At 38.8% G+C, this 21743-nt stretch overlaps 1 pseudogene; it reads left to right on the top strand.

Moving 5' to 3' along the window:
* Positions 1-3871: 3871 nt before the first annotated feature.
* LOC148517517 (uncharacterized) lies at positions 3872-7611 on the top strand (annotated as a pseudogene).
* Positions 7612-21743: the final 14132 nt, after the last annotated feature.

Here is a 21743-nt window from a genome sequence, read left to right as displayed (position 1 = left end):
ATTAAATGAACAAACGTTTCTATATTGTATATCCTAAAGTTTGTCATAAGCTTACACAAATAGAAAAAATAAGTTAAACCCAAATCAGATTCATGATCTGTTCTAAATAATGTATGGCCACCAAAATTTATAGCTATCACCAGGGCTGGTTCTAGCTTGTTCGGCACCCCCTTATAAATTATAAATTTGCATCCTCCCATAAATGAGGGAGGCAGAGGGTGACAGTGAAAGGCAGAGGGTGACAGTGAGAGACAGAGAGTGACATGGAGAGCCAGAGGGTGATAGGGAGAGACAGACAGTTACACAATTTCAAACAATAGACCCAGAGAGTACGGACTCATTATAAGCTATTTTTCCAGCAATAATGCCATTAGCTAACAAAAATAAATAAAGTGCAACTAGGGAAGACAGAGTAGAAAAGTGACAATTACTATTTAATTCTATGACACATAACAGACAGATAAAAATTGAACTTTACTATTACATCACAGATCCCATAACTCTTTTTTGTATAGCAATGATAGAGATGATAATAAAGGGACATATACTTATTATATTCTTACCCACACTTATAAAACAACATATACTGATGATGAAGAGAATTTAGTTCAACATCACTTAAAAAGAAATGAAGGCAATGATTCTGTTCCACATAGAGAAGACTACTACTAAAATAGGAACAAATTATGGTAAAATACACCCAGAAAATTTCACTACAACTATAAGTACACAATGTAGGGAAGTGCAGCAACAAATATTTGTAAAAGCTCCCTTGAGATTGGTAACTACTGATGAAGGCAAATTATGGTCAATACATGTCCCTTGGACCAGACCAGAATTAATCCAGTTGTGCTGAGTGCACAGAATATAGAAAAAGGCCAGATGAAGTTAAAGTTAAACAAGACCATCTATATAAGACACACTCACCTACATATACTGACATGGAACATTTGTTTACTGGTTTTCTAACCTTTGAGGGATATAAGACACTTATGACAGAGTTAAAATGGGAGCATCAGCATTTTGAACCACTAAAAGACACAGACAGAGCAGCCTTAGATGAAGAATGGCATTGGGTGATGAAAGCATTTACAACTCAATTTCCATGACAGCATAACTGGGGAAAATTTATGCTTAAACAGGAACCCACAGAATCAGTAAGGGAACTATGGTGGTATTGAGAAAATATTTAAACAAAGATCTCTCTTTCCAATGCTTTTGTTGAAGGTCTTAAATTTAATAATCCACTTTGGCATACAAAATACCCAGATGATCTTTGAACCTTGGCAGTACATCAGAATGATCATTTGGTAACCATGAAATTACAAACAGATTCTAAACTCATGAACCTACAGGTTAGAGCTGCTCAATCAATGTGTGATTTGGCTGAACAACAGAAACACAAAAGTGCTTTTACCCATCACCCAAAATTTGATACTGTAAATCACAAATTATTTGTTTCAATTGTCAGGGGAAGGGACACTTTGCTAGAGAATGTAAATATCCCAAGAAACTCAGACAGTTCCCTTCTAAATATGACACTGTAGAAGCTGAATATCTTTAATGACATCATGAAGCAGTCCCCATCATTAATATGTTGTGATTCTAAGGAACCAACTGTTAATTTGACAATTGAGCATTCTAACCATTCATTTTTAATTGACATGGGGGCTGCAATATCACTTATAACAGACAAAATTACTTTACCTACCACAAATAAAGTTGTACATGCAGTAGGAGGTAGATAAAAAAAATTATTCTCCTAAAAGAAATGCAAAAGGTAAAGTTAACAATCGGTCCACCACTCATTCCTGTTAGCTGCAAATGTCCCAGCTAATTTTTAGGAAGAGATGTATTGTGTAAACTCAGGTGTACTGTATTCTGTACCCTAGATGGGGTACCATTGCAAGATTCTAAAGAAGATTTTGTCACTAATGCATTGCTTAGTGATCCACCTAGCCCAGAAGTTCTGAAGCTTTATCTTCTAAAAGAACTTCCTCCAGAAGTATCAGAAATGTTACCAACAATTACTGATACATTGTGGATAAGAGGGTCTAATGATGTTGGAAGTATTCTACATGCCACACCAGTTAGTGTGAAACTCAAAACAGGGGCAGTAATCCCCAGTAGACCATAAAATGCCCTAATGCAGAAAAAGGCATGTTTCCGGTAATTCAGGAACTATTACATCAAGGGGTATTGGTTAAAATGCAAAGTCCAGCAAATACACTCATATTTCCAGAATGCAAGAGCAATGGAAGGAGCTTTAGGCTAGTTCAATACCTAAGAGCAATTCATGCATTTGTTGAACAATTGCATCCTGTAGTTTCAAATTCTGCCAATATTTTAATGCAAATTCCATCAGACAGTACACATTTTTCTGTGATTGTCTTTTTGCATTCATAAAGTGGGGCACACAATACATCTGGACTAGAATCTCACAGGGCTTTCTAAATTGACCCACAATTTTCAGTCAAACAGCTGAATACTTATATGCCCTTGTTTTTCCAGGTGGCTCTACATTATTTCATTATGTAGATGATTTTTAAACATCAGTTAAGGACATAGCAAAACTTGAAGTTCCTTGCACAAAATTGACACAAGGTATCAAAAGATGTATCTATCTCCAGATACAATTGCAGCTATTCAAGAAATAAGACTACCCATTAACAAAAGCAAATGAAGGGGTTTTATAGGAATTGTAGGTTACTGTATAAACTGGATACCTAATTATTCATAATTAAATGCACATTTGTATGACTTGACTAAAACTGCTGTACCAGAACATTTGGTACATACTGAACTGAAGGATTTTTCTTTATTCTGTCATGAATACATAGCACATGTAACAGGAGTGCTTACACAATTTAAACAAAGGCCAGTAGCTTATTTCAGTGCCCAATTAGATCCAATTGCAAGGGTATTTTTGCTATATTGTAGAGCAATTGTAGCAGCTGCACTACTTGTAGACAAATCTGCAAACATTGTTTTGGGTTGCAATCTTAAAGTGTAGATCCCACATGTAGTATCAGCTCTAGTAACTTGCCAGCAAACTCAACATTTTACTGCTGCATGCTTATCAAAATGGGAACTGGCCCTCATTATGCCTACAAACATTACCCTTGTCAAAAGTAATATTTTGAGCCTAGCTACTTTACTACCAGTTAATGAAACTGATGTGTTTCAGAGAGAGGAATAGGGGGAGGAAAGTATAACCCCTCATGATTGCTTAAATTATATAGATAAACAATACACTCCAATGGTACATTTGGAAGAAGTACCACTCCAGAGCCCTGACTTAGTCTACTATGTTGATGCGAACTGTCCTAGGCAGAAAGATACTGGGACAACAATAATATGGTATGCTGTTGTAGATGACACAAAAACACTTTTTCCACCTCTCTTTTAGCATCACACTCAGCACAGTTAGCAGAACTAAATGAACTAACAATAGGATGCCAATTGGGAAATGGAAAAAGTTAAAATTTATACATAGATAGTAGATACGCCTTTGGTGTGGTGCACAATTTTGGTAAATTATGGAAACAAAGAGACTTTATGACAAAAACAGGCAATCCAATTGCACATGCAGAAGCAGTACATGAGTTGCTTGTAGCTATACAAATATCTTCCCAGATTGTGGTCATTAAATGCCAAGCTCATATGACCGGACATGATGAAATTACTAATGAAATTCATAGAGCAGATATTTCTGCAAAGGCATAAGCACAAAGAGAAATTGTAAAAGAAAATGTTTACATTATTACTAATGGTATATGCATGCCAAGTAAACAAATATTAATCAAAATGCAAAAGGCTTGTGATTTACAGGAAAGGATTAAGTGGGAAAGTGCAAAGGGTACACGTGACAATGAAGGCTTATGATGAAGCTCTGAAGGTAAGCCTGCCTCTGCAAAATCACTCTGGCACAGATGTCCCATGGACTGACCCATGCAGGTAAGATGGCCATAATTAGTCTTATTCAGACTTATTGGTATGCTCCTAGCTTTACATCAGTTGCAGCCAGATACTGTGCTTCCTGTATTATCTACTTGCATAAAAATGCAGGACTGCCAGTTAAAACAATGCCTTCACATTCAGCTTCCAAGGTTAGAATGTTTGGGTATGTCTAGATTTGCTTTTGGGGTGGGTCAAAGTGTATGTTGTGGCTTGTGTATGTCACAGCATAAATTACAAATTAAGAAACTTACACAGGAATTTGTCTGTAGGTATGGTATACCTTATGTAATATCATCTGACCAAGGCATACATTTTACTGGACTAGTTTAAAAAAAAAATTAAACTTCTTGGAATAAAACAATAGCTACATATATCTTATCATCCACAAGTAGTGGCAAAGTCAAATGTTACAATGGGACAATTAAGATCAAACTTTCTAAAATATGCAGAGAAACTAGTTTGCAGTGGCCAGAAGCTTTACCATTAGTACTGCATTCGATCAGAATAACTCCTAGTGGAGAACTAAATATTTTTCCCTAAGAGATACTATTTGGAAAGCTAACCAGTGTTGTTATTGCTCCTGCATGTAAAGTCAGTAAGAGAAATTACTTAACTATGAATTATTTAAGCTCACTAAGCAACCAACTGAAGAAGATACATGCTGCTGTGATTGGTACATAACCAATACCTTTGGAGGTGCTTGTCATGATCTACAACCTGGTGATAAGGTAATGGTCTGGAATTTCCTAAGATCAAGCTAGCTCACAGTTGGAAGAACCTTATTAAGTTTTGCTTACAACTCCATTTACTTGTAAAATTAAGATGATGTGGATTCATGCTACATATTGTACATTTTTTTTAAATCTTCTGAGACAGCTCAATCAGAGGACATTCTTTAAGATACAGCTTCTTCAATTCATCAGTAAAAGCATCAAGTGAGTGATTTTATACAGTAGGCAGATCCTGTACTACTTGCAAACAAATGAGTGGTCCAGTAATAATAAAACATTGGCCACTTGCCAATGCAGTAATTCTGAAAAGATACATAACTCAAAAGAGTACTGTGAAGATCATCATGAATAGAATTATGTTGTTGGGCCCAAGGCTAGAATTGAGACTTTGGATTTGCATTTTTTGATGGGGCCTTCTGATTGTTTTGACATTTATTCTGATTGAAAGTTTGAATATCTAAATATCTATGCATGATATCGTAAATGATACATATGATAAATATTATATGGAAATTAAATAATAAAAAGAACACATGTATGTAAAGACTTACAAAGGGGAGATCATAAATATGTTTTGACAGGAAATTTCATGATAGAAATGCATAGTAGGATTGCAAAGATGCTTAATTAAAGTAAGTGTTGGATTTGTAATCACCTACCTATGAGTGTAAAGAAGTAGGCATACATATACTATCTCACTTTATCAATACCACAGACATAATACTGTCATGCCTAACTCTGGAGAATCTCCTATTAAGGAGTTGAAAGCTGAGGTCCGGAGCTAAGGGTGGAATTGGAGGTGAGGGGCCTGGATGTATGATCTCCTAATCCACAATTATCAGATGTTGGTGAGACCTGACCAAAGGTGAAGAGTCTAACCTGCCAGGAGGTGTTCATCAGTGACCCCTCCAAGCAGGATATGGGTTTAGCTGCACCCAGCAGGTAGGTCACAGCCCTTTGGTCATGTATCCGATATTCATGGGAATGGAGACAAACACAACCGATGACCCAAATGATATACTTTAGAAAGAAGCACTTGCAGAGAGTGATTCTGAGTATATAGCCAACAGAATAGATGCAATAGCCACACTACTTCACTAGGAGATGGCACTTGTGGATGCTCATAGGCAAGGTGTTTCTGATGCACTGCTGCACACAAAGAGGGCACAGAAGTGACTTGAGGGTATAATAACAGGGGAACCTGGAATGAAGTGATGACAAGTAAACATGAGAAGTAACAACATTGTACAGGCAACTTCATGTTGCCCAGAGCCTGGTTAAATACCCTAAGGTAGCTATCCATTGGAGGGCAGCATCTGCTGACAACAACCATGCTACCATTGGCTGTAGGGTCAATCAGGTGATACAGACTGTTATGGCTGCATCCATGATGGAAACCAAATCACGGAGCAGCCACTGATGATAATGCACCTAAGGCGTAATTCTCAGCGCATCACCCACTGCCGCACAAGATGTTTGACCACACGAGAAGTCAGGGGAAGTCAGTGCAGTGGTGAGTAATAACCAATCCTATGCCAGAACCTGACAAGTACATTGCCATAAGCAACAAATAGGAATCACACCTGTTTTAACAATGAACCTAAAATGCTGTCTGTAATGAATTTTCTCTATCTTAATGTACAGCAACTAGTTTATTTTATTCCCCTACATTGCAAGTGACAATTGCTACAGGGAGACCTGAGTTTTGCATAAATATAGTTGATAAACAATGTATAGGACACAAAATTAATTTTAAGGATTACATGTTAAAGGAAAACAAAATGGGTTATTCTATCTGTACAGGTGCAACTTTTGTAACTAAGACACCTAGTACCTGTTTTGTAACTAAGATGCATAGTTCCTGTAAGTATTCAGTAGACAATAAAGGGTCTTTAGTTGTTAATGAGACCTTGTTTCAACTACAAAAGGATAGTTGCACTTTTGACAATGCAACTTGTTCAGATGCAGCAGGAAACAATACAGTTTTCTGTATGGTATATATTTGACACATTTATACTAAAGTAGTGGGCATGCCCTTGCCTAAGGGTTTGTACTGGGTATGTGGAAAATGGGCCTATTCATGGATTCCCTTGGGAGCCAGAGGACGATGCATACTCTCCATTGTAGTTCTCTTTATGAGAGTTACTGACCACTTAGATAAATACCAGAGAAACATACCTGTACAGCATGATTTGGCACCCACTGATCTGACATACCTGAAGTAGCATACCAAGAGGAAAATTATAAAAGGGAATATATCATTTACATTATCAGATGGTGAGCGTACTGCTGCAGTTTTTCCATTATCCACTAATTTCATGATAGAAAATGTGATTTCAGAAAAACTGACTTTAATGGATAAGATGGTAGGATAATTGGTTGTTTCTCTTAATCAAACAGTGGAAGAAGTTGCCCAAATTTGGAAAGTGGATTTACAGAATAGAATGGTGCTGGAATATTTGTTGGCAGCTGAAGGGTACATGTGAAGTAGTAGATCAAGAATGTTGCACATATATAGACAATAATAAATCAGAAATTATTGGATATTTGAATAAGGCTAAAGAATTACAGAAAGACTTGAGAAAGGTAGGTGCTGGAGAAGGGTGGAAAGCTTTTGGGTGGTTAGGTACAAGATTTGCTAAACTTTTCTCTGGAATAATACAATTTATTATGTTTGGCATAATTATTTTAGGCATAGTATTCATGGTCTTCAAGTGTGGACCAATAATTTGTGTACAATGTGTTAAAAGGACTTGGGAGGTTAAAGGCAAAGAAAAAATTGTCTGTCTTACTTATTGAACAGGAATTACAAGTTGTGTATAGTGATTTACAAAGATCATATGAAAATCTGACTAAGACTCTATATACCATAGAAACAGGAAATGAGGGAGGAAGGAATGTTGTACATATTAGACAATAATCAATTAGCTATCTTTTCACTCTCTTAGTCACACCAAATGTACATAAAATATAATGGTAAATGTAGCTTTAAAAGTGAATACTAAAAATATGCAGAAATATTTTGCTTTTTATTGTCTTGTATAAATATTTGAAAATAAATGCCAGTTGTAGGTGATTAACCGGCATATAATAGTTTGTTGATGGGAAAATGTATAAGAAATAGAAAAGTTAGCATTTACGGATTATTTTAGATATTGTAGTCATAATCATGAGTTTGGAAATCTTCTATTAGGGGAGTATATTTTAAATCTTTGATTAGCATATGTTTTAGACAAATCTTGTGTATAAGACTGTATAATCTGTATGACAATAGCTTGCAAATTTGATTTTGCTTGCTCTGTAAGGATGTGCATAATAAATCTTAAGGAGACTTCATCGTGTACAGTTATTCTTCCATAACAGAGGAGATATTGTATTTAATTTGTCTGAACTTATTTTGAGCAATACCTAGTGAAAGATTTTAAATAATTTATCTAATTAGTAGTGATGAAAGGTTCAGTTTCCCTGGACACCAAACACACCAGAACTTAGGGGATCTGAGATGAATCAAGTCCCAGTTCGTAGACTTCATTTGGGGCTTTAAGTAGAACAAAGTCCTGATGAGGGTATTTGCAATTCGGAACTCAGATTTAAGAACCATATCTCATGTTTTTATTGCATTTAAGTCCTGACCTCATGGTTTCAAGTGGTATGAGGTACTCAAAATTGACTGCCAATGTTATGGATGTTAATAATACTAAAGTAACAAAAACAGGTCCAAAGTAAATGAAAAATGATGCTAAAAAGCCACCAGAGAGAGGGTCTATCCTATAGTCCATTGCAAAATTTCTTGAATATCTCCTCCAACCTACTTTACCAAATATCCCTACCTTTTCAAGGACACACTCTTGGTGACAATGGATTTTCAAAAACTTCACATTTGAATTCGACTAGATGAGTCTTTCACATTCTGCTAAAATGACAGTCGCTGTATATCTGATAAAATGTGTGGACAGGTGACTTAGTATTAATCTTTGGGATCCAGAAACCGTGTTTCTGCTGGAGTGCCACAGGAGCAGTGTTTAGCTCAGCTCTTTTTCATGAACCTATGCCTAAACAGTTGCTTGAGCATGGTAAGATTAACATACAATCCACTTCCTGCCTGCAGCCAACCCCTGTAGCCTGGGGTTTGATAAATCTGTCAATTTGTGTTCTCTGACTTCCGATTGTCGATATGTCCTATTGGAATATACCATAGGAGGTTAACAATAGGCAATAGCAGTATTGTGAAATTCAGTTTAGACTACACAGTAATCCTTAACCAGGCTTGCAGGTTGTGGCATAAACAACAGTATTGTAATTAAGCAGGGGTGTGATTATCAGCAGTAATAGCGGTAATAGATACTTACCTTCCTCTAAGGAGCTGCTACACTCAACACAGTCAAATTGGCATAACTGCATGCACAGTAACACACCCATCTTTGTATAGATGCCTGGCTGGCTTCACTATAAGGAGATAGAAGACAGTGCAGGATAACCCTCCTTTCCAACACCCCATCACTCAGGGCTGTCTCAAATCACATAAATCATATTTTACCTTACTAAAATAAACTTTGGTAAATTTCTCCTGTAACCAAAGTCATAAGATGATGCAAAAACAATCATTAAAACATATCAACATGTCAAGTATATTACAGTCCACATTTCCTTAAAAAACATTGTTAGCAATTGTGACTTTAGTCTCTTTGTCAACAACATATCAGCAGGATTATCATCACTTGTTACAAAAATTACACTAATAAACTTCTCCACTAACTCACAAATTAAGTGGTGTCTAATGTGATTGAACCGTTTAAAGTGTTTGGTGTTGTAGGGCAAGTCAATTGCACCTTTGTCATCACACTACATGTTGATAGTCTCATACTGATTTAGAAAACTCAATTCACGTATGGGGAGAAAATGGAGAGAGATCTGTGCACAGGACTAATCCTGAGGGCGAAACATGTGTCTGACTGTTTCCAGTTTGCACAGTTGGGACTGCAATTTCAGGCACTTTAAACTGAACCACAGAGATATCTTTCTTCTGTTACAGACACTCTCATCTGGTCCCCAGGTAAACTTCCTGCAATACATTGTATCAGGGAGCCCTGAGGTTAACACCACACAGAAGCAGAAGTGCCTGTCTTTTCTGTTTCTGTCCTAACACTTGTTCTGGAGATTCTCTCATCCATCGTCCAATGCCCTATAGGCAAATGGTTGGACAGTAGAAGTCCCTGGTATTAGTGCTGGATAACCTATTTCTCCTTTCTTTTTTCTTAGGTTGCAATACATTCACTGTATCACATGCTTGCTTATATGTGAACCAATGTTTTCTGTATTCATACATTATACAGTAAATATATTTTGGGAGGCTACACATCGGTAATTTGAAAAAGCCATGTGACACTTTTTTATATATATATCCTCAATATTGAAGACTCTATACCATATATGTGTGTCTGGACAGACTCTTGCTAAACTATCCATTTTGATTTTTTTTATGTATTTATACAATCTGATGGACATTTCAATATTTTTTGATACCTATGATGATTAGTACATATAATTACACTAGCAAAGGTCCAGTACATTTGACTATATAGGGATAATTATTTCTAAATAATTAAGTGCCTTTTATATTTTTGCTCATATACCTTATTTAGTTATTTGAGTTTCCTGAAACAAATCTACATGGTAAAAATATATTTTGCTTGTTTTGAAAGCTTCCCAGGAATCCAATGTTAAAGTTTTTACTGCAATAGATATCTATTGCATGATATTAAGGATATTGTATGTTTAAATTCAAATTTTGTATTTATTTATTTTAAATCGATATTAATTAAACTTAAATTTTATTTGATAATTTTATACAAGAGTGCCCCAGAAAAAGAGTTTTCTCCGTACCTCACAGAGAACAATCTGTTTTGAAGACTAGATTCACAAAAAGGGGTAAATTTACTTTTTTACTGTGTTTTGGTGAGTATGCATTCACTGGTGTGTTTGGTAATTTTTTGAAACTCGCAAAATTACTAAAAGGAAACAAGGGTGTGAAATCATGATTCTCTCTGCAAGACACATGTGAAAACACAAATAGAAATAAATACACCATCGGTCAAACTCGCTAGCACTTTCCAGAAACAGGAATACAACACGGAAACGTGCCAACAATTATGATTGTAATCATTGATGTAAATTAAGCAAACTAGGGCCAAAATAGAATTTTCAAATACACTACCTCAGAGCAGCAGTGAGTTTGCATGTTTTAAGGTGTGTGTAATTTACATGAATGAGAACATAAGTCTAATAGGTCGCACCAAATAAATCAGTACATCATCTCTATATTACATAACCCTCTCTAATAGTAAATCTAATTAATTTTCTAGATAAATCTGAGGGGTGCTATCTCTGGACTGTAAGTTGAATAAACAAATAGAGGAAAGTAGTCCATGTAATGAAATGCACTGATATGTTATTATAGATAGTCAAGTTTTAAAACATAACCTTTATTAGATATGCATTTAAATATACAATTAAAATCAGTGAAGTAAAATGATAGAAAAGTAATGAAAGTTAAAATATAAGGCTGTAGTAATCTGTGTGTCCCATCATTCACCAAAGGGCTTTATGTATATATTGTAACTATCTAATTATAAAAGGAGAGCCTAGATATGTGCTATAATGAAACAAATATCAGAGAGACATAAGAAAGTGTTTATAAACAGAGGTGATCTATTATCAAGGGGATTAACAACACACTATAACTGTGTCTATATTTGATAAGTAATGTCCTAATAGATTATAACATTGAGCATTAATTTCACCAGTCTCGGTGCTATATTCTCTGTAACATACACTTCCCTTTGTAAAAGGTGACAGATGATTATTCAGATGATACACAGATTACTACAGCATTATATTTTAATTTTCATTACTTTTCTATCATTTTACTTCTCTGATTTTAATTGTATATTTAAACGCATATCTAATAAAGGTTATGTTTTAAAACTTGACTATTTATAATAACATATCAGTGCATTTCATTAGATGAACTACTTTCCTCTATTTATTTATACGTCTAATGCCTACAAAACATTTTCATTTTTTTAATATTAAATTTTGTGTTTAAATGTTTCTAAATATAATATTTTTACAAAGAATATATACAATTACTTGCACATCAACTTTGAACACAGTAATAACACTTTTTTTCCCTAATATTTTTTTATATTTTAAAATAGGCACAATTAACATAAAAATGTTTTGGAATGTTAAAGCAAAATACAAATTCCAAACTTGCAAAAATGGTACACTATGTCTGAAAATTACAAGGTACAGATTTTGTTCATATATACAGTAGCATATGGTTCACTTTAAATAACTGGAATCAAATATTCTTAACATACATGTAATACAGCATTTTTTAAATATATATTTTTTCACTGCTTTCCTCTATGACTCCTCTCTGACTTGGGGCTGTTGAGAGGCACTCCTGCTGGTTCATGTTTGTCTGGGTAGGTTTGTGGCTGGTGTGTTAGTTTGTGAAGTGCTGGTTCCAGATGTACTGGCATTTTGCTTACTTAAGTGATCCAAATATTATGTTCCTAAACTTAACCAAGTAGCATTTAGGTCACCTATTGCACTGTTTTGGTTTTCGATAAATTAACTGCAGATTCATGCTGCATGTGTGCATTCCAGTGAGCACACAAATCTATGATTCAGCAGCTCCAGCATTTTGTGAGTGAAAGCAATCTCACTCCATGAGCATTCTGAATCTTTAGTTAACCAAAGGGTGTGATGGCATACCATGTCTGTATTGCACAAGGTACATGTCCATTAAGGCATTAGCCTTACTTATTGGAATTTCATTGCTTTTTGGAGTTTGAGTGGAAGACTTACAACAGGTTTCTGAAATTTCTGACCAATGGGACATGTGAAACCATAAGGTTTTTTTGTCTATGAAATTTCATTGCTTTTTTCAAAGTTAATACATTTATGCTGTGATATTATGAAACAGAGAATTGTGACAAGCCACCCCGGGCCCACCAGTTTTGTCTTAACTCATTACCTCTGCCTACCTTAATTTCCCACACCTTCACCTCCGTGCTGCCATCGGCTCTCCAAGCCACACAAGCAGCATCGGCACATTTGCCACATCATTGGCATATTTGCCACACCATCGGGTCTCAAATCTCCAGCATATCTACTAACTGTCTACTAGTGGCTATTGTCACACCATTGGCACACTTGTAGCATCATCGGCACATTTGCCACACCATCGGCTCTCAAAGTCACAGCACATCTATTAACTATCTACCAATGGCTATTGCCACACCATCGGCACATTTGCAGCACCATCAGCACAATCACCATATCATAGGCTCTAAAAGCCATAACATATCTGTTCACTCTCTATCAACAGTTATTCCCGCTTCATTGGCATATAAGCCACACCATCGGCATATTTGCCACATCATTGACACACTTCACATCCTCAGCTCTCAAGCTGAATCTCTCCATTATTTGCTCTTCCAATACAAGGCTCCTTCTTTTATTTTCAGGGTTCCAGTTGACACTCCTATAAGCTGCTACTACTCCGAGCAGTAAGTCCAGATGGCCGCCTAAGTACGGTGAGTGATTTACCTCTAAGGGAACAACGGGCGGTTGTTAGTGGCGGAAGACCTCATAGCCTAGATGGCTTACTTGGAGTGGTCACTGGTAACTGTAACAGGGACCCAACACCATTTTTCCCCATATTTTTACAACCAGTTCCAGGTCCAAGAGCCCAGTCCTGGTTCATTAAATATGGGGAACCCCTATGTTTTTTGTCCCTCATAGTTTTTGAACCAGTCCAACTAAAAGAACCTAATGATGGTTATGCTCAAGAGAGGGAAACCCTTGCCATTTGTTTTATTTTAACCATTTATTTGCTTAAAAATAGGCAGAAACATACACAGATCACACTGACTTGTGTGTGTTTCTGCAGACCATTCTGCTCAGGAGGGGGTCTATTTTAAACTTTTATTTTGGACCTAGTTTGCTTAATTTGTACCCATGATTAAATTCACGATTCTTGGTAAATTCACATGTTGTATTCCTGTCTATGGAGAGTATATGCATATTTGTCCAATAGTTTATTTATTTATAGTTCTGATTTCACCAGTGTTTAATAGGAGAATCATGATTTTACACCCATGTTTGCCTTTAGTAAATTTATGAGTTTTAAAAAATTGCCAAACACACCTGTAAATGCAATCTCAGACTAACACAATTCATAGTAAATTTACCCCAAAGTCTGTTTTAGTTATGGTGCTTCCATGGATGAAAACTGAGTCAAAGTCTAATTAGTTTAGTAACAAATCATGCATGGCAGATATGGCAATGACTAAATGTAATGTACTGTACCTTGCCATAGGTGAGAACATTGGTTCCATCTGCATTCACCTTTTCACAGAAAAACCACTTGTTTTTAACTGTCTTGCAGTGACTTGGTCTGTTCATGTATTGTTGTCTTTCAATTATGCCATTTATTTATCTATTGCTGATTTCCATTCCTCCCAGATGTTGATTAAATTTTGCTTCTTGGATATTTTGTGGTTTGCAGAAGGTGATATTTGCAAACTCCTCATAATATGTCTTTATTGTTTCTCACAGAACTCTTTCTCTGTGAAGGGGTATCCATACTGACAGTCTCTAACTCAGATACACTTCCTGCTGTGGCATATCCAATGCAACAAACTTGTTTTTCAATTCTTGATCCAGCTTTAATTTAGGCAGCGCTATTTCATAGAATACAACATCCCTTGACTTTCTAAACTTTTATTCGTAATGTCCCATAGGCTGTATACTTTCATTTCTTCGTAGTATCCAAGCATGATGCATTCCACTGATTTGGTATCCAGCTTATGACTTTTTGCTTTAGGTATGTAAGCATACAGTATGGTTTGCATCCAAACACTCTGAGATGATTGATGCTTGGCTTATTTCCAGACCACAACTCTAACAGAGTTTTCCCTTTCATAGCAATTGTGGGTGCACAATCTTTTAGGTATACTGCCATAGACACTGCTTCTTCCAAAAAGGCTCCCGTCATTTAGTATAGTCTGAGCTCTTTCCACAATTATGATGTTGGCAAGCTCATTGACATAATTTTGCTCTGTCATGTATGCAATGGTTAGTCGGCGCTTAATGCCATACTTCTTTAGGAAGGCTGCTACATCTCCATTTTCATATACTCCACAATTGTCATATCTCAAGGATTTAAGCCTCTGACCAGTTTGAATTTCCACTGATCTCTTTTAACCTGCAATATTACCTATTACATCACTCTTTGCTTTGATGAAGAAAACATGTGTCTTTCTTTTGAAGTCATCGATTAATGTTAGGAAATATCAGTATCCACTTATCAATTCTAATTTCATCAGGCCACACACGTCTGTATGCAACCAAAGATAGGGGTGCCTCAGCTCTGGTGGCTGATCTCGGGAAGGGACAGTGGCTTGCTTACCCATTATACAATTATCACATGCTGGTCTCTATGTGTCAAGGAGTTTTCTGAATGTTATCATACCCCGTGGCCTAGTGGCCTTGCCACAGCTTCATAGATTGGCTTGGATTAAAGGCCATCATCGCAAAACATTTCCCTCTTTCTAGGACATACAGTTGCTGGCATCAGGTTGCTGTAGCTAATACAGTCTCTCTTCTATTTTGCACAACGCATTATTTTGCATAAAGTATTTTAAACTTTTGCTCATCTCTGCTGTCTGGTTACTAGACAAACAAAAAAATTAGATGAATAGGATTACTTTTTATTTGTAATGGACCATGTGGCCAATGGGGAAACAGAGTATTTATAAAACAGGAGCATTCATCCTAGACAAAAATAGTGCAGGCATGAAAATGGAGTGTAGCTACTGGTCTGTTTGTAAGATGGTTCACCATCTAAGGAGCATTGGGCAAAGCTGAAACAAGAGGAGCAATTATGACTTACAGAGGTGATTGGAAAATCAGCATTGATAGTAGTATGCGGTAGGATTACAGTAAGTTTTAGTAACAAAGTGGCTGTTCATAGTGTTTGAACATTTGAATGATTTGGCAGAGTCAAAGGCAGGAAATTCCATAAGTCTGTAGTAGCTTTGGAGATGTTTCAATGATAAGAGGTGTTTTGAGATGTGAGAGAAAAGGGAAAGGAGTTTTAAATAAATGTATACAACAACATGGCATAGTAAATATTCTACTGCATGAGAACCTTAAATTACATTTATTAAAATTTCACAATAGACATGCTGTGCAAACATTAACGTATATATATTCATAAAAGACAACAACAATAACAACATGAGCTGCAAATAATTAAAAACATCCTATGACTTTTGGCTGGCTATGATGGAAACCAAGATTAAATGAAATATTATTGTAATGCATGTAACAATGCTGAATGTCCTCCTAGGTACAGTATGTTAGCAGAACAAGCAAAGCCTACAAGTCCAACTGCTGCAGCAGACTGTATGTTTTGTTGCTGTGCTTCAGAACCAATCATGGAGGTTAGTTTATCTTTTATAGCCATTTTTCATAAGATGATTTAGGTCCTGATTCAGCAAGGATCACTATTGCAATCGTGGTAGCAATCGCGCACGCAGTTCTGCTGCAAAGTTATGCTAATAATTGCAATCGCAAAGCACTCTCACTGACAACATGTAGACACCCACTTCCCCTCTCACACATCCATAATAGCTTGCAATCCAGCCAAAACATCGGAAACATCAAATTACCTGTATATCGGAGCCACTCACACATTTAAGGCAGATCTGATCCTACAATTACAGAAAATTGCTAACTTTCCTGCATGCAATGAGAGCTCAAGCATTGTATGCCATCACATACTTTATGCACACCCCGTGACAGCATTAAAATGCACTGGAATGCCTGCATTTCTCCAACACCTCCCCATCATCACCCCCAAACGGCACTTCCTGTCAATTACTCTGCGATGGGTCTGCATAGTCACTGCAATCGTAGACCCGATTTCAGTGGTGCCTTCACGCATGCACAGTGAGAAACATTCACCCATCTGTGTACCCTTTAACAGTTGCAATCCTTGCTGAGTCAGGCCCTTTGAAACTAATTTTTAGTAAAACACATCATCTCTACTGCAAATCTGATTTCTACCTGTTAAGCTATGTAGCCTTAATGCCCTAAGTGCCCAATGTCCCCACCGTGCTGGTGGCCAGGGGTATATCTACTGTATAATGGGTGCAGGGTGTTCGGTACACACAGGCACCTGGGTCCTGGGAGGCTCACACCGCACACCCTGTACCCAAACTTTCTAATACTTACCTCTCCGAAGTCCTAAGTCAGCTGGAGAGGCGCTACTCAAATCACCTGAAAAATGGCCGCTGCGGCAATTTTCCCAGCATTCTGCACATGTGAAGTAGAGAAATCACAAAAAAATGGCTGCTGTGCAGACTAGTGCCTGGAGTCTACTGAACCTGTCAGTGTGCCACGGCCACCAGAGAGAAAGGAGGAGGCCCTAGGCAGTGAGTGAACATGGAGCCCATCCTCTCTTAATACGCCTCTGTTGGTGGCCTATCTGTCTTAATCTGCCAGGTCCATATCCTAGCCCTGTTGAACTTCACTCAAACCCTGCTCTTAACCTCCTACTTGGCAGGGACTGGCCTTGCAATCCACTATTGCCACTTTCACCACTATATTCTAACTAGCTTCTGCTCCTCTTTCTAGCAATCCCCGAATGTGCTAAATGACAACACCTGAACTAAACACCTTAGTTGAGGTGTAAGGTTTCATTAAGTTGTTCTACTTGAAAGATGAGGAGGAGAGCATGCCTTCTGCGTTTATGCAAGTCCTCTTCTGCAGGGAATGATGCTGCTCTCCCCTTCTTTTTTCTCCTCCCTCTCCTACTTATTCCTGACAAGCTAATTTTGCAATATTTACTTCTTGATTGTCCATGAGTATTTGAGATTTTCCCCTCCTGCCCGGTGAGATTTCCACTATTCACATACAGTAGATACCAAGGTCACAGGCTCCCTCATGGTAATGATATAACCTATTCTTTGGTTAATCTTTTTCTAAAGAATCAGCGGTGAATAGCAGTGAATAGGCTAAGGCAATGGTGGTGCTCTGTTGTACAGTGCTTTAGACACAGACACTGGTGGACATAGAGTTACAAGCAGCTTACTTTCCATTGTGCTGCTGGTTGGTGCATTTTGTTGGAGCCAGGCTATGATCGTGTACCCCAGTGAAGAGTTGTTGTGTCTGCAATGCTGCAGCAGGAAGCCAGGTGGTTTGAGTGCTGGTCTGAGAGCATGGGCAGAAGTGTACTCAGGAGCTGGAGCCGGGGCTGCGGGTACTGCTAACCCTGCTGATGCTTCCCCTGTAAGTGGGGTGCTGCACTCATCCCTGGACTGGAAGCTGCAGGAGTGCTCTGAGTGTATGGAGGCTGCAAAGCAACCATGGCAGTGGCTGGAATCTGGCATTGGCAGAGGTGGAGGTAATTATAGCCACAATAGTGGTAGAAATGAGCACCAGGCAAGGTATGGGGGTTGCAGCTGGTGGCCTGGCATAACAAGTGCTCATGGCTAGAAGTGGCATCCACAAAGAGAAAGGTGACAGAAGCGGGGGAAGAGAGCTGGAGTTAAAGTTAAGCTGAAGCTTTGTCCCCTAAATTCCCCTTTGCCCAGTTTAGTTTTAGCAAATGTACAGTCCCTTCCCAGTATAATGAATGATATACAAGTGGATTTAGCAAGCAAGCACCAGTTAAGAAACTGTTCTATTATAATTTTTACTGAGACTTGGTGAAACAGCTTGGTCCCAGATCCTGCTGTGTGTTTTATAGATAGGACATTATTTAGGGCAGACCAGACTAAGGACTCAGGTAAGTTCAGAGACAGTGGACTCTGTATATACGTGAATGATAAGTGTTGTTCTAATGCTGCCCATATTGAGAGTTTCTGTTCAGCGGACTTGGAATATTTACCGATTAAATGCTGGCCATTTTATTTGCCTAGATAATTTTCAATTGTTATAGTGATGACTGTTTACATTACCCCACAGGCAAATATGGGCTGCACACTAGTCAATTTGGCCCTCATTCAGAGCCGTACGCTCTGAGCAGAGCGCACACTCTGAGCAGAGCGCACGCTCTGAATGAGGGCCGGCCTCCATGAAAATGGAGCGTCCTTCTGGACGCTCGTATAGCTGTGGGTCACCACCCACAGGCTATACGAGCGTGCATTTTGATGGCCGCGATGGTCGAGACCATCGCGACCATCGAAATTGCGAGCCGGAGCCTGCGGTTGAGGTTTTCAACCGCAAGCTCCGGAGTGATTTTGGCTCTATCAGAGCCAAAATCACTTCCACTGACATCATTAGTGATGTCAGTGGGCCGGCTTTTGACGGGAGGCGTTCCCGTGGGAACGCCCCCATCAGGGAGGCACGCCCCTGGCATGCCTACCAAAGGGGGCGTGCTGTCAATCAACATTGACAGCACGCCCCCTTTGATCGGACACAACGAGCGAAGGACTTTCCTTCGCTCGTCGCGTCTGGCGCATGCGCACGACGGAGCTCCCTCCGTCGTGCGCATGCTCAGTCCAGAACATCGACCCACTTGCGAGCGGACAGCCGCTCGCGAGTGGGTCTTAATCAGGCCCTTTATGTGGTGTATTTATTGTGGAAAGCGATGTTAACCAAGCAGATTTAAAAGTGGTACTGCCAAAGTTTTATAAGAATGTAATGGTTCCAACTCATGGGAAGAACATTCTGGATCAAGTATATACAAATTTTAAATTGGCCTATGAGACTGTTGTATGTCCTCATATTGGAAAACTGGATCATGTTTCTTTGTTTATGATTTCTTTGTGTAAGCCCTTGGTCAGTCATGTTAGGCCTATTAGGAGATCAGTTTTAGTTTGGCCTGAAGGAGCGACTGAGAGGTTACAAGACCAGTTAGCATTTACTAATTGAGAAATGTTAATTGAGGAATCCATGGTTGAAGGGTCTATAAATACTGATTTTTTTCTGGCCACTATGATTCTGGGCTATATTAGCTACTGTGAAGAAAGTGACATTAATAATTATTATTATTATTATTATTATTATTATTATTATTATTATTATTATCATTTATTTATATGGCGCCACAAGTGTTCCACAGAACTTTACAAAGTACATAAACAAATAGGTTGATTTACACAGTGACTTACAGTACAGTACATGGACATGGATAATATACATTGGTAAATTTACAACCATAACACCCAGATAAGCAAGAATGCAAAGCAACCAAGTGTTAGGTGCCCTGGTAGAGAGTAATAAGTAGATAAAGGTAGAGTATGGAGAAGCACAAGAGGGTAGTGGGCCCTGCTCATAAGAGCTTACATTCTAAAGGGGAGGGACAGACAAACAGGTGTGACGCAGATGGGGTAGGCAGGGAGGAAGGAGTATGTAGCAGCAAGTTAAGATGAGAGCTGGAAGGCTTTGATGAAATAGTGGGTCTTGAGAGCCCGTTTGAAGGATTGAAGAGAGGTGGAGAGTCTGATGGGAAGCGGGAGAGAGTTCCAAAGGTGGGGAGCAGCTCGGGCAAAATCTTGTAGGTGGGAGTGGGAAGAAGTAATCAATTGGCATGAGAGGCGGCATGCATTTGTTGAATGAAGAGGATGGACAGGAGAGTGAAGGGAGATGAGATCAGAGATGTGAGAACCTTAAATTGGGTTCTAAAAGGGAAGGGGAGCCAGTGGAGACCTTGTAGGAGAGGGGAGGCAGATGCAGAGCATTTTGAGAGGAAGATGAGCCATGCAGCAGCATTGAGGACAGACTGGAGAGGGGAGAGAAGGGAGATGGGGTGGCCAGAAAGGTGGAGGTTATAGTAGTCCAATTTGGAGATGACCAATGAGTGTATGAGGGTTTTAGTGGCATCCTTGGTAAGAAAGGGTCTAATCTTGGAAATATTTTTTAGATGAAAATGACAGGACTGTGAGAGATTCTGGATATGTGGTTTGAAGGAGAGGGAGGAGTCCAGGATAACTCCAAGACAGCACACTTTGGGGCTAGAGGAGATAGTTCTGCCATCAATTGATAAAGAAATGGTGAGAAGTGTGGTAATGTAGGGGGGTGGAAAGATGATTATCTCAGTCTTAGACATAATAAGTTTAAGAAATCTCTGGGACTTCCAAGAAGAGTTGGCAGAGAGACAGTTGTAGACATGAGTGAGGAGAACGGGAGAGAGGTCAGGGGAGGAAAGGTAGATCTGAGAATCATCAGCATAAAGATGATATTGGAGGTCAAAAGAGCTGATGAGTTCACCTAGTGAGTATGTTTAGAGTGAGAAAAGGAGAGGTCCAAGAACAGAACCTTGGGGAACACCTACTGCAAGAGGCTGTGGGGGAGAAGAGGAGTAATGAGAGGAGACAGAGAAGGATCAGTCACAGAGGTAGGAGGATAGCCAGGAGAGGGCAGTGTCACATAGACCAAGGAAGTGAAGGATCTGCAGAAGGAGAGGGTGGTCCACAGTGTCAAAAGCAGCAGATAGGTCAAGGAGTGGAGAGTAGTGGCCCTTGTTTTTAGCAGCAAGGAGGTCATTGCTGACTTTTGTGAGGGCAGTTTCTGTGGAGTGGAGAGTACAGAAGCCAGACTGAAAAGGGTCAAGGAGGGAGTGGGAGGAAAGAAAGGTGGAAAGGCAGTTGTAAACAACATGCTCCAGGAGCTCGGAGGCAAAAGGGAGGAGAGAAATGGGATGGTAGTTGGAGAGAGTGTTAGAATCAAGGGTAGGTTTTTTTAGAATAGGGGAGACAAGGGCATGTTTGAATGCAGATGGGACAATGCCTGATAATAGGGAGAGATTAAGGAGGTGGGCAAGATGGGAGCAGGCAGAAGGAGAGAGGTAGCGGAGGAGATATGAAAGGATAGGGTCAAGGGGGGAGTTGGAAGGGGGGGGAGGACCGGATGAGGGACATGACTTCCTCTCCAGATACAGGGGAGAAGAAAGTTAGAGTCAGTAAAATGGAAGGAGAGGGGTAATCTGGGAAAGGAGGAGGTGGACAGCAGGGGTCCTGGTGGGATGTG

This window comes from Taudactylus pleione, unplaced genomic scaffold (assembly GCF_031769625.1).
Source record: "Taudactylus pleione unplaced genomic scaffold, aTauple2 ptg000214l, whole genome shotgun sequence".
Classification (NCBI taxonomy): Eukaryota; Metazoa; Chordata; class Amphibia; order Anura; family Myobatrachidae; genus Taudactylus; species Taudactylus pleione.
The sequence above is the reverse complement of the archived record's forward strand: the minus strand, read 5'-3'. Positions and strand labels throughout refer to the sequence as shown.